The sequence below is a fragment of the Ranitomeya variabilis genome, chromosome 7 (genome assembly GCF_051348905.1).
Source record: "Ranitomeya variabilis isolate aRanVar5 chromosome 7, aRanVar5.hap1, whole genome shotgun sequence".
Taxonomy (NCBI): Eukaryota; Metazoa; Chordata; class Amphibia; order Anura; family Dendrobatidae; genus Ranitomeya; species Ranitomeya variabilis.
The window spans coordinates 134,700,928-134,713,131 of record NC_135238.1 but is presented as its reverse complement, the minus strand read 5'-3'; positions in this window follow the sequence as shown (position 1 = coordinate 134,713,131).

Here is a 12,204-nt window from a genome sequence, read left to right as displayed (position 1 = left end):
GTGATGGCCATGCTGGATCCGGAGGCCACCACGAGTCTTGGCGACAGGAGAGGCATCCTGCCCCCTGGATTGACTGATGAATGGGGTAGGAGTGACGTCATGTCAGTGAGCGGCCTGGAGACATTCGGCCTCACTGCTGTGGCATTCATCATGCTTCATGGATCAGTGATCCAGGGAAGATGAAAAGACAGCCAGAAGCAGGAGAAGACATCACGGGGAACTGCTAGACTTCACTCCGTGACCCAAGGAGCTTCAGCTGCAAAAGGTAAGTATGTCAGTTTTCTTTTGTTCTAGGGTGACACTACTCCTTTAAGGCCAGCCAGAAGAGACACTGGGTGAGCTGCTGAAAAGGCAGCCACAGGAATCCCCAGCAATTGGGGTCCTGTATATTTTACCCCCAGGTATGTTCAGATGTATGTTCTAGATGTTTTGATCCCTGCATGTTGATCCCAAAAGTTGAGGGTGAAATATCTGGGGTTAAAATGTTAGGTGCGAAACATCAGATGGCGACACATCCAGGGACAAAATGCTGTAGGAGAAACATTCGGGTGTGAAACATCCGGGGGCAAACTGCTGGGGGCGAAACATTGATGATGGACGGAAATTCATGAACCACAAGGGTACAAACATCTGGGGGTGAACTGCTGGGGGCGAAACATTGATGACGGACGGGAATTCTTGAACCACAAGGGTACAAACAATCCTGGGGGTGAACTGCCGGGGCAAACTACTGGGGGTGAAATATTGATGATGGATGGGAATTCATGAACCACAAGGATACAAACATCCGGGGGTGAACTGCCGAGGGCGAACTTCTGGGGGTGAAACATTGATGACGGATGGGAATTCATGAACCGCAAGGGTACAAACATCCGGGGGCAAACTGCCGGGGGTGTTCTGCTGGGGGCGAAACATTGATGACAGACAGGAATTCATGAACCCCAAGGGTACAAACATCCGGGGGCGAACTGCCTGGGGCGAACTGCTGGGGGCAAAATATTGATGATGAACGGGAATTTATGAACCACAAGGGTACAAACATCCGGGGGCGAACTGCCGGGGGTGAAACATCTGGGGGCCAAATGCTGGGGAAACAATGATGATGGATGGGAATTCATGAACCACAAGGGTGCTAACATCTGGGGAGAACTGCCAGGGGCGAACTGCCGGGGGTGAAACATCCAGGGGTGATCTGCTGGGGGCAAAACATTGATGAGGGACAGGAATTCATGAACCACAAGGGTACAAACATCCGGGGGCGAACTGCCGGGGGCGAACTGCTGGTGGCGAAACATTGATAACGGACGGGAATTCATCAACCACAAGGGTGCAAACATCTGGGGTGAACTGCCGGGGGTGAAACATCCAGGGGAGAACTGCTGGTTGCGAAACATCTAGGGGTCAAATGCTGGGGACGAAATGTGCAGGGGCAAAATGTACCCAGGGGCGAACTGCTGGGGGCGAACAGCTGGGGGTGAAATGTGCGGGGGCCAAACATCCTGGGGGCCAAATGCTGGGGACGAAATGTTCGGGGGCGAAATGTACCCAGGGGCCAACTGCTGGGGGCAAACTGCTGGGGGCGAACTGCTGGGGGTGAATTGCTGGGGGCGAACTGCTGGGGGTGAACTGCTGGGGGCAAACTTCTGGGGGTGAAATGTGCGGGGGTGAAATGTGAGGGCGCAAAACATCCTGGGGGCCAAATGCTGGGGATGAAATGTGCGGGGGCGAAATGTACCCAGGGGCGAACTGCTGGGGGCGAACTGATGGGGGTGAAACATCCTAGAACCGTTTTTGCCTTGTTTTTACTTATTTTTTTATGGTGTTTATTAAAGGGGTAAACTAGTAGGAAAGTTTTATAGTTGGGTCATTGCAGACGTGGTGATGCCAAATATGTGTACTTTTCTTGTTTTGTTTTTTTTTTCATTCAATCAATTATTTAGAGATACAATATTTTTTGATTTTTTTATTATTATTTTTGATTTTTTTAAAAAAAATATTTTACAATAATTTTTTCTTTTAACTTTTTTCTAACTTTTTTTACTTTGTCTCACTATGGGACAATCATTTTTTTGCTGGCTGATAGCTTCTACAGCATGGAGAAGAAGCAGCATCTGCATGCCATAGAAACATAGAAACTGTCAGCTCTGCACTAACAGACAAACTTGCTCATCATGCACTGACAATGATCAGCAAGTTTGCTACATCTGGTGACCCGGATGTCTTCATGACGACATTGGGTCACCATGGCAACATCACGACCCCGCGTCACGCTGCAGGGTCTCCGATTGAAAGGCAGAGGGGCTGTCAGCCCTCTGCCTGCTCCCGGAATGCTGCGATCATGTTTAATCACAGCATTTCAGGGATTAAAGTGCTGGGAGAAGTCTATGACCGCTCACAGCTGATACCCAGCGGTGATCGCCCGCTCACTGCCAGTGTACACAGGTGATCGCGATGACATAATATTTCATGCATGGTCAAATAGGCCCAGGGCACAGAGGCGGAGTATTACGTCTCATATCAGATAGGGGTTAAAGTGATATTTCATTTCATAAGCTAGGTATGAAAGCAGGGCCGGACTGGCCATCGGGCACTTCTGGCAAATGCCAGAAGGGCCGGTGCCAGTAGTGGGCCGCTGCACTGTTTCTCCCCCTCCCCCCCCCGCCAGTGCCGCCGCCGCCGCATTTAACTATACCGGCGTCTATGACGCCGGTATAGTTCAATGCAATGATGGAGGAGAGAGCGTCACCTGACGCCCCCTCTCCCATCATTCCCCGCTCTGCCTCTGACACTGCGGGTGCGCGATGACGTCATATCATCGCGCACCTGCTGTGTCCCGGGCAGACTGCAGCCGCCGAGACAGGAGACAGGAGCCAGGAGCAGCGCGCAGCGCAGGCAAAAGGAAAGGTGAGGAGAGTGTTTTTTTTTTTTTTAACTGGACTGTGGGGCCATTATCGGGGGGGGGGGGGTGACGAGATGTGGACTCTGCTGTATATACCCCTGTGTGGGCTCTGCTATATACACCCCTGTGTGGGCTCTGCTGTATACACCCCTGTGTGGGCTCTGCTGTATACTGTGTGGGCTCTGCTATATACACCCCTGCGTGGGCTCTGCTGTATACACCCCTGTGTGGGCTCTGCTGTATACTGTGTGGGCTCTGCTGTATATACCCCTGTGTGGGCTCTGCTGTATACTGTGTGGGCTCTGCTGTATATACCCCTGTGTGGGCTCTGCTGTATACTGTGTGGGCTCTGCTGTATATACCCCTGTGTGGGCTCTGCTGTATACTGTGTGGGCTTTGCTGTATATACCCCTGTGTGGGCTCTGCTGTATACTGTGTGGGCTCTGCTGTATATACACCTGTGTGGGCTCTGCTGTATACTGTGTGGGCTCTGCTGTATATACCCCTGTGTGGGCTCTGCTGTATACTGTGTGGGCTCTGCTGTATATACCCCTGTGTGGGCTCTGCTGTATACTGTGTGGGCTCTGCTGTATATACCCCTGTGTGGGCTCTGCTGTATACTGTGTGGGCTCTGCTGTATATACCCCTGTGTGGGCTCTGCTGTATACTGTGTGGGCTCTGCTGTATATACCCCTGTGTGGGCTCTGCTGTATACTGTGTGGGCTCTGCTGTATACTGTGTGGGCTCTGCTGTATATACCCCTGTGTGGGCTTGGCTGTATATACCCCTGTGTGGGCTTGGCTGTATATACCCCTGTGTGGGCTTGGCTGTATATACCCCTGTGTGGGCTTGGCTGTATATACCCCAGTGTGGGCTTGGCTGTATATACCCCTGTGTGGGCTTGGCTGTATATACCCCTGTGTGGGCTTGGCTGTATATACCCCTGTGTGGGCTGGGCTGTATATACCCCTGTGTGGGCTGGGCTCTATATACCCCTGTGCGGGCTGTGCTCTATATACCCCTGTGTGAGCTGTGCTCTATATACCCCTGTGTGGGCTGTGCTCTATATACCCCTGTGCGGGCTGTGCTCTATATACCCCTGTGCGGGCTGTGCTCTATATACCCCTGTGCGGGCTGTGCTCTATATACCCCTGTGCGGGCTGTGCTCTATATACCCCTGTGCGGGCTGTGCTCTATATACCCCTGTGGGGGCTGTGCTCTATATACCCCTGTGTGGGCTGTGCTGTATACTATGCAAGTTGTGCTATATACTATGCGGGCTTTGCTATATACTATAGGGGGTATATTATATTCTATGGGGGAGGCCATGTTATATACTATGTGGCTGTGTTATATACTATTGCGGGGGTATATTATATTCTGTAGGGGAGGCTGTGTTATACTATGGGGGTATATTATATTCTATGGGGGAGGCTGTCTTATACTATGGGGGGCTGCATTATATATTATGGGGAGGTGGGCTGTATTATATTCTATGGGGGGCTGTATTAGACTTTATGAGGGATGATTGCATCATACTCTGATGGGGCTGCATTATATTCTATGGGGAGGTGGGCTGTATTCTATTCTATTTGGGGCTACATTAAATTCTATGGGGGGGGCTGTATTATATATATATTCTATGAGGGGTGATTTCATCATACTCTATTGGGGGGGCTGCATTATATTCTATGGGGGTTACATTATACTCTGTAGGGTGGTGGCTGCATTATACTGTATGTGGGCTGCATTATACTGTATCGAGGACTATGGGGAATACGTTATACTATATGAAGAACTATGGGGTGCATTATACTATGGGAAGTGAATTGTACTACATGGATGACTATGGCGGTGCATTATACTATATGGAGCACTATGAGGAGTGTATTATGCTCTGTGGAGGACTGAGCAGTGTATTTTAATATATGGAGGACTATGGTGCACATTATAATATATGGAGGACTATGGGGTATATTTTACTAAACAAGTAAAATGCTGCATATTCAGATTGTTTTTGCCGGAACAAAAATCATTGTTCTCAGCAGCACATCGCCAGCGTAAACTGTAGATGTGCTGCTGATAACATGATACTGTATGGTGATCTGTTAGTGATCGTTCTGTCCCATCATTCTGTCTCAGACGGTGGAAAGAGGCCGGGAAACAAGCGTTGAACAACTTCAGTATGGTCGATCAAACTCATTTAGCGGCCTGAGATCAGCGCATGTAAGTAAATACAACCGAAATGCTTTTGTGTGATGTGCAATATGTTAGCATTTGGGGCCCCATTTTAAACTTTGCCTAGGGCCCCACTTTGCCTAAAACCGGCCCTGCCTACAAGTGTACAAAGGTATTATACAGTCACCGTGTGACAAGTGGGCCTGTGTAACTTCAAATGCCAGGGCTGAATTTTAGTCCCAGTCCGGCCCTGTATGAAAGCTATTTGTCTTAAAATTATATGAGAGAATTGTTAAGCATCTAATGCTAAAGCTATATTGTAACATAAGCCAGCCATATACGTTAGTGTTCATTCGGACTAGCACCTCTACCTGACTTGTCTCGTGGTGACTTATCTATTGGAGAACAAAAGGATTGGTAGTCCAAAATTGGACATGCAGTATTAATAACTTCACCAAAAATCAATTGTCTGGTGCCCTAAACACATATGACTGTTGGCCGAACCCATGTACATTGGCAAAGTCAGTTGACATTAGTCTAAAATATATGCGGAACTTTAGTGTACATTGCCTCAATTGCACCAGTTACAATCAAACTGGTTAATTGTCAAAGAAAACCCATCCTATACTATTAAACTGTGGAACTATTCTGTAGTGGAGTGCTGGTTAAATGACAGAAATAGTACTTGTCTCTATGCCGTATGCATTCCTTTTAACAAAACTCATCAGACCATTAACTTAAAGGGAACCTGTCACCCCGTTTTTTCAGTATGAGCTAAAAATACCGTTAAATAGGGCCTGAGCTGAGCATCTCGGCTTCAGAAAATGGCCGCTGCGATCTCCATCTGTGCACGCGCGGCATTCCGCGGCCATTTTTCTGAAGCCCCGGGCAGCAGAGCCCTTCATCTGTGCACGCGTGGCCTCAGGAAGATGGCCGCCCCCACCGATAACTAGTGGAACAGCGCAGATCGCGCTCTTTTTCTTCACCTGCGCAGTGGATTCGGCAGTTGGGCATGCGCAAACCACTACGCCACCAACAGAAAGATAAGCAAGATCTGGGGGAAGAAACAGCGATGTCACCACGCCCATTTGACCAGACCAGCCTGATTGACAGGCAAAAACGGCGACTTTGGTAAGGTATTTCAGCAGCATAGGTGGGGAATCAGGGTACACAAAATACACTATTGTAACGCACAGCTCAGGCCCTATTTAACGGTATTTTTAGCTCGTAGTGAAAAAACGGGGTGACAGGTTCCCTTTAAGATACTTGTGTTCCTTGAAGTTCTTGTACTATCCTGCTATTATGTAAGTGCTGGACACAATAAGCATCAGCACATTTTGCTCTATATCTTCAGGGTAGTTTTTTGGGGAGAGACATATAAATACAATATCAAATTTACACAAGCAATGTAAGCCCCCCTTTATCAGAGCAGTAACGTCTGATGTGTGATACCAAAGAGAATGCATGGGGGAATTAGGGATTATCAGATAGTGATAACTGGCTTTGATATACCATCTTCTTTTGCAGATCACAGATTACTTGACTGATTGTGTGCCAGAGGCATGGTCTACATAGCTGCCTGTCAGTTTCACACTGGCAGATATAACATACTGCACATTTTTTGTAAAAAAAATTGTCCTTGCAAAATGCCTTATTTTGTATAAAAAAGGACACATACAGTGGGGCAAAAAAGTATTTAGTCAGTCAGCAATAGTGCAAGTTCCACCACTTAAAAAGATGAGAGGCGTCTGTAATTTACATCATAGGTAGACCTCAACTATGGGAGACAAACTGAGAAAAAAACATCCAGAAAATCACATTGTCTGTTTTTTTATCATTTTATTTGCATATTATGGTGGAAAATAAGTATTTGGTCAGAAACAAACAATAAAGATTTCTGGCTCTCACAGACCTGTAACTGCTTCTTTAAGAGTCTCCTCTTTCCTCCTCTCATTACCTGTAGTAATGGCACCTGTTTAAACTTGTTATCAGTATAAAAAGACACCTGTGCACACCCTTAAACAGTCTGACTCCAAACTCCACTATGGTGAAGACCAAAGAGCTGTCAAAGGACACCAGAAACAAAATTGTAGCCCTGCACCAGGCTGGGAAGACTGAATCTGCAATAGCCAACCAGCTTGGAGTGAAGAAATCAACAGTGGGAGCAATAATTAGAAAATGGAAGACATTCAAGACCACTGATAATCTCCCTCGATCTGGGGCTCCACGCAAAATCCCACCCCGTGGGGTCAGAATGATCACAAGAACGGTGAGCAAAAATCCCAGAACCACGCGGGGGAACCTAGTGAATGAACTGCAGAGAGCTGGGACCAATGTAACAAGGCCTACCATAAGTAACACACTACGCCACCATGGACTCAGATCCTGCAGTGCCAGACGTGTCCCACTGCTTAAGCCAGTACATGTCCGGGCCCATCTGAAGTTTGCTAGAGAGCATTTGGATGATCCAGAGGAGTTTTGGGAGAATGTCCTATGGTCTGATGAAACCAAACTGGAACTGTTTGGTAGAAACACAACTTGTCGTGTTTGGAGGAAAAAGAATACTGAGTTGCATCCATCAAACACCATACCTACTGTAAAGCATGGTAGTGGAAACATCATGCTTTGGGGCTGTTTCTCTGCAAAGGGGCCAGGACGACTGATCCGGGTACATGAAAGAATGAATGGGGCCATGTATCGTGAGATTTTGAGTGCAAACCTCCTTCCATCAGCAAGGGCATTGAAGATGAAACGTGGCTGGGTCTTTCAACATGACAATGATCCAAAGCACACCGCCGGGGCAACGAAGGAGTGGCTTTGTAAGAAGCATTTCAAGGTCCTGGAGTGGCCTAGTCTCCAGATCTCAACCCTATAGAAAACCTTTGGAGGGAGTTGAAAGTCCGTGTTGCCAAGCGAAAAGCCAAAAACATCACTGCTCTAGAGGAGATCTGCATGGAGGAATGGGCCAACATACCAACAACAGTGTGTGGCAACCTTGTGAAGACTTACAGAAAACGTTTGACCTCTGTCATTGCCAACAAAGGATATATTACAAAGTATTGAGATGAAATTTTGTTTCTGACCAAATACTTATTTTCCACCATAATATGCAAATAAAATGATAAAAAAACAGACAATGTGATTTTCTGGATTTTTTTTTCTCAGTTTGTCTCCCATAGTTGAGGTCTACCTATGATGTAAATTACAGACGCCTCTCATCTTTTTAAGTGGTGGAACTTGCACTATTGCTGAATGACTAAATACTTTTTTGCCCCACTGTAGTATGTATCTCTCCAACCACAACAACCTTAGTGCAAAATAGAAATTTTTTAACATCTCCTCATCCAAAAAGAAGAATAAAAGCTACAATAATCATTAAGTCTTATGTCCTATTAGCCTGGCAAAAAAATGCTTCATTATTTTTAAAAAAGTTCACATAATATCAATGCAACCATAACAACCTTAGCGCAGAATAAACATTTTTTAGTATCTCAGCTTCCAAAAAACAAGAATAAAAGTTAGAGTAATCATTAAGTAGTATGTCCTGCTAGTCCTGCAAATAAAGCAAAAGTTATAGATTTCAGAATATGACACATAAGAAGAAATTAAAACATACTGTATGTGTATATGTAGAATCATGGCCGAAAGTGTTGACACCCTTGACATTTTCCAGAAAATTAAGTATTTCACCTAGAAATTTATTGCAATTACACATATTTTGTAATACACATTTATTTTCTTTGTGTGTATTGGAACAATTAAAAAAATGGAGAAAGGCAAAATCGTACCTGAAATGAGATATAAAGGGGAGATGTTGACTTAATGTTTGCATTGTGTGTCTGTGTGTGCCACACTAAGCATTGAGAGCAGACCAAGGAGAGAACTGTCTGAGGATTTAAGAACCAAAATTGTTGAACAATATCAACAATCTCAAGGTTACAAGTACATTTCCAGAGATCTTGAGGTTCCTTTGTCCTGAATACGCAACATAATCAAGAAGTTAACAACCCATTTCACTTCAGATAACCTCCCTAGACATGGACAGCAGACAAAAATTGCTGAAAGGTTGCAACGCAGTATAATCTGAATGGTGGATAAGCAGCCTCAATCAAGTTCCAAAGAAATCCAAGCTGTCCTGCAAGCTCAACGTGCATCATTGTCACCGAGAACTATCCGCTGACATTTGAATTAAATGAAATGCTATGGCACGAGACCCAGGAGGACCCCACTGCTGACACAGAGACATAAAAAAGCTAGACTATAGTTTGCCAAAATTTGTATGAGTAAACCAAAATGTGTCTGGGGAAGTGTCTTGTGGACAGATGAGACCAAGATATTGTTTTTTGGAAAAGCACATCATTCTACTATTTATTGAAAAGTAAATGAGGTCTACAATAATAAAAAATACACTACCTACAGTCAAATATAGCGTAGGTTCAAAGATGTTTTGCCTTTTTTTTGCTTCCGCTGACACTGGCAGCCTTGACTGTGTGCAAGACATCATGGAATCTGAAGATCACCAAAGGACTTTAAGTCACAATGTAGTGTCAATTGTCAGAAAGCTAGATTTGTGTCCTAGGTCATGGGTTTTCAGGAAATGTCAGGACCACACTCAGTCGGAGCAGCCTTTGGAAGTGGGGAATCACCAGAAATAATACACAAGACACGTCTTGTATAGTGTATCACTGGGAAGTCTCTGAAGCACGCCTGCCTTCAAGGTGCTATCCCTTCTTTATATAGTTGTATCGGTAGGTTCAGTGGTTATACAAGTTTTGCATGTTTAAACAAAGAGACAAAACAGGAAAGAAAGAAAAAACAGTTTCGTGGGCGGCAGTTTCACAACAAACAGTACAAAGGCAATTCCACAGACAAGAAAAACAGGATTTCATACTATAGCTAAAATGTTCTTGAATGGACAGGTCAATATTTATCACAAATTCTTTTTAAAATGGTTCATTGAGGTAACCATTTTTGTTCTGCTCTTCACAATCCCCCCTTTGACATATTCCATTCAAAACCTTGTCATATAGACGATCATTTTAGTCATTATTTTTGTGATATTACAACAAAAAAAAAACAAAACAAAAAAAAACTTTATATTCTCGCATCCATTACACAAAATTTATTTGTGCATACCGAGATACCCTTGAGTACAACCTTGAATAATACATATATAATTACAATAACCATAACTGTATGTATTAGGCTTTGCATAATCCCGGTAACCCACCCACCGATCCCTCTGAACCAATTGGCCGGGTTAAGAAAAGAAAAGGTATCTGACCACCAGCTATCCTTATTTTGGTCATTGTCTTTGTCATACTGATCCCTGAGTCGTTGTACGTCTTCTAATTTAAATCTCATACTCATAGTACTATTTGGGTCTATATAATGACAGCAGGTGGGTCCGATGATTTGACACATACCCCCTTGTGAGGCAGTTAGGTAATCCAATACCAGGGTATGTTGGTTAGTGATTATTATAAGCTGATTCTGTACAGCTATACTAGTATTTAATATGTCCAATATATCCCAAATCTGATCATCTAGATAATCCGTGGCTCTAACTAATTTATCCCACATCTGTGTTAACATTATTAACATCAATATCATGAGTCTTATACTGCTTTTTTGCAATGGCTTGCATGTATCCATGATGCCTTTCCTTCAAGCTTGACTGCTGTCGGAGTTGTTAACAGGACTTGGAAAGGTCCGTCAAACCTCGGTTCCAGAGTCTTTCTGGTGTGTCTTTTCACGTAGACTTGATCACCAGGTTCCAACTTGTGGCCTCCTTCGAGATTTTCTGGATCTGGAAGGGAAGCAAAAACTTGCGAATGCACTTTAGTTAAACGTTTTTGTAATTCTTGTACATAAGCAGTTAAAGTCTCAGTATTCAACATCAGTTGTTGTGGAAAATAACAACCCAAATTTGCTGCTCTACCAAAAAGAATCTCATGTGGTGACAGCTTAGCCTTCCCCCTTGGGGCGTTTCGGATGGAATACAGGGCAAGTGGTAGACACTCGGTCCAAGGCTTTCCTGTTTCTGCCATGGCCTTCTGGATTTTTAATTTTATTGTTCCATTTAATCTTTCCACTTTACCTGAACTCTGTGGGTGATACGGAGTGTGAAACTGGTTTTCTACTCCCAACATTTTCATAACATTCTGGAATATTTCCCCAGTAAAATGGGTACCCCTATCTGACTCGATCACCTCAGGCATGCCGTAACGGGGTATCAGTTCATGTGCTATTTTAATGGCAGTAGTTTTTGCTGAGGCTTTACGAACTGGATAAGCCTCTGGCCACCCTGAGAACATGTCCACACACACAAGCACATATTCGTATCCATTGTACCTAGGAAGTTGGATGTAGTCGATCTGGAGTCTTTGAAAGGGATACAGTGGTCTTACATGATGCTTGGTTGGGGTTTTAATGGTCTGACCTGGATTGTGTGCCAGGCATATAGCGCATGCAGCACACATGTTCCGAGCAAAATTACCAAAGCCTGGAGCCAACCACCTTTCTTTTACCTTGAGCGTCATACCATTTGCCGACACATGCGTGGGTAGGTGGAGGTCACTTGCCACTGCGGGGTACCAGGCTCTGGGTAAACACAACAAAGTTCCTTTTTTCCATAATCCTTGCTGATCTTCTGCCCCTTTTTTCTGCCACTGCCCTCGTTCTTCGTCGTCTACCTGTTTCTGAGCTTCCTTCAATCTCTCCTCATCATCTTCAGAGCTATCTAGTGTGTGGGCATGATGTAAGGGTTTACGTGCTGCCTGTTTTGCTGCCTTGTCGGCTTTATCGTTACCCCTGGCTTCCTCGGTGTCGAGTCTCACATGTGCAGCTACCTTTATCACCGCTATTTCTTTAGTTTCTTGTGCTGCCTCCAGAATCTGTCTAATGAGGGAGGCATGTTTAACAGGTTGGCCTGAAGCAGTCATATAACCTCTGGCTCTCCATATTATGCCAAAATCGAAAATAATGCCATGTGCATATCTAGAATCAGTGTATATGTTTGCTGTCTGATCTTTGGCTATTTTTAGAGCTTCAACTAATGCCGTAAGTTCTGCTTCTTGTGCAGACTGATTAGCAGGGAGAGGTTCTGCTTTCAGCACTTCATGCTG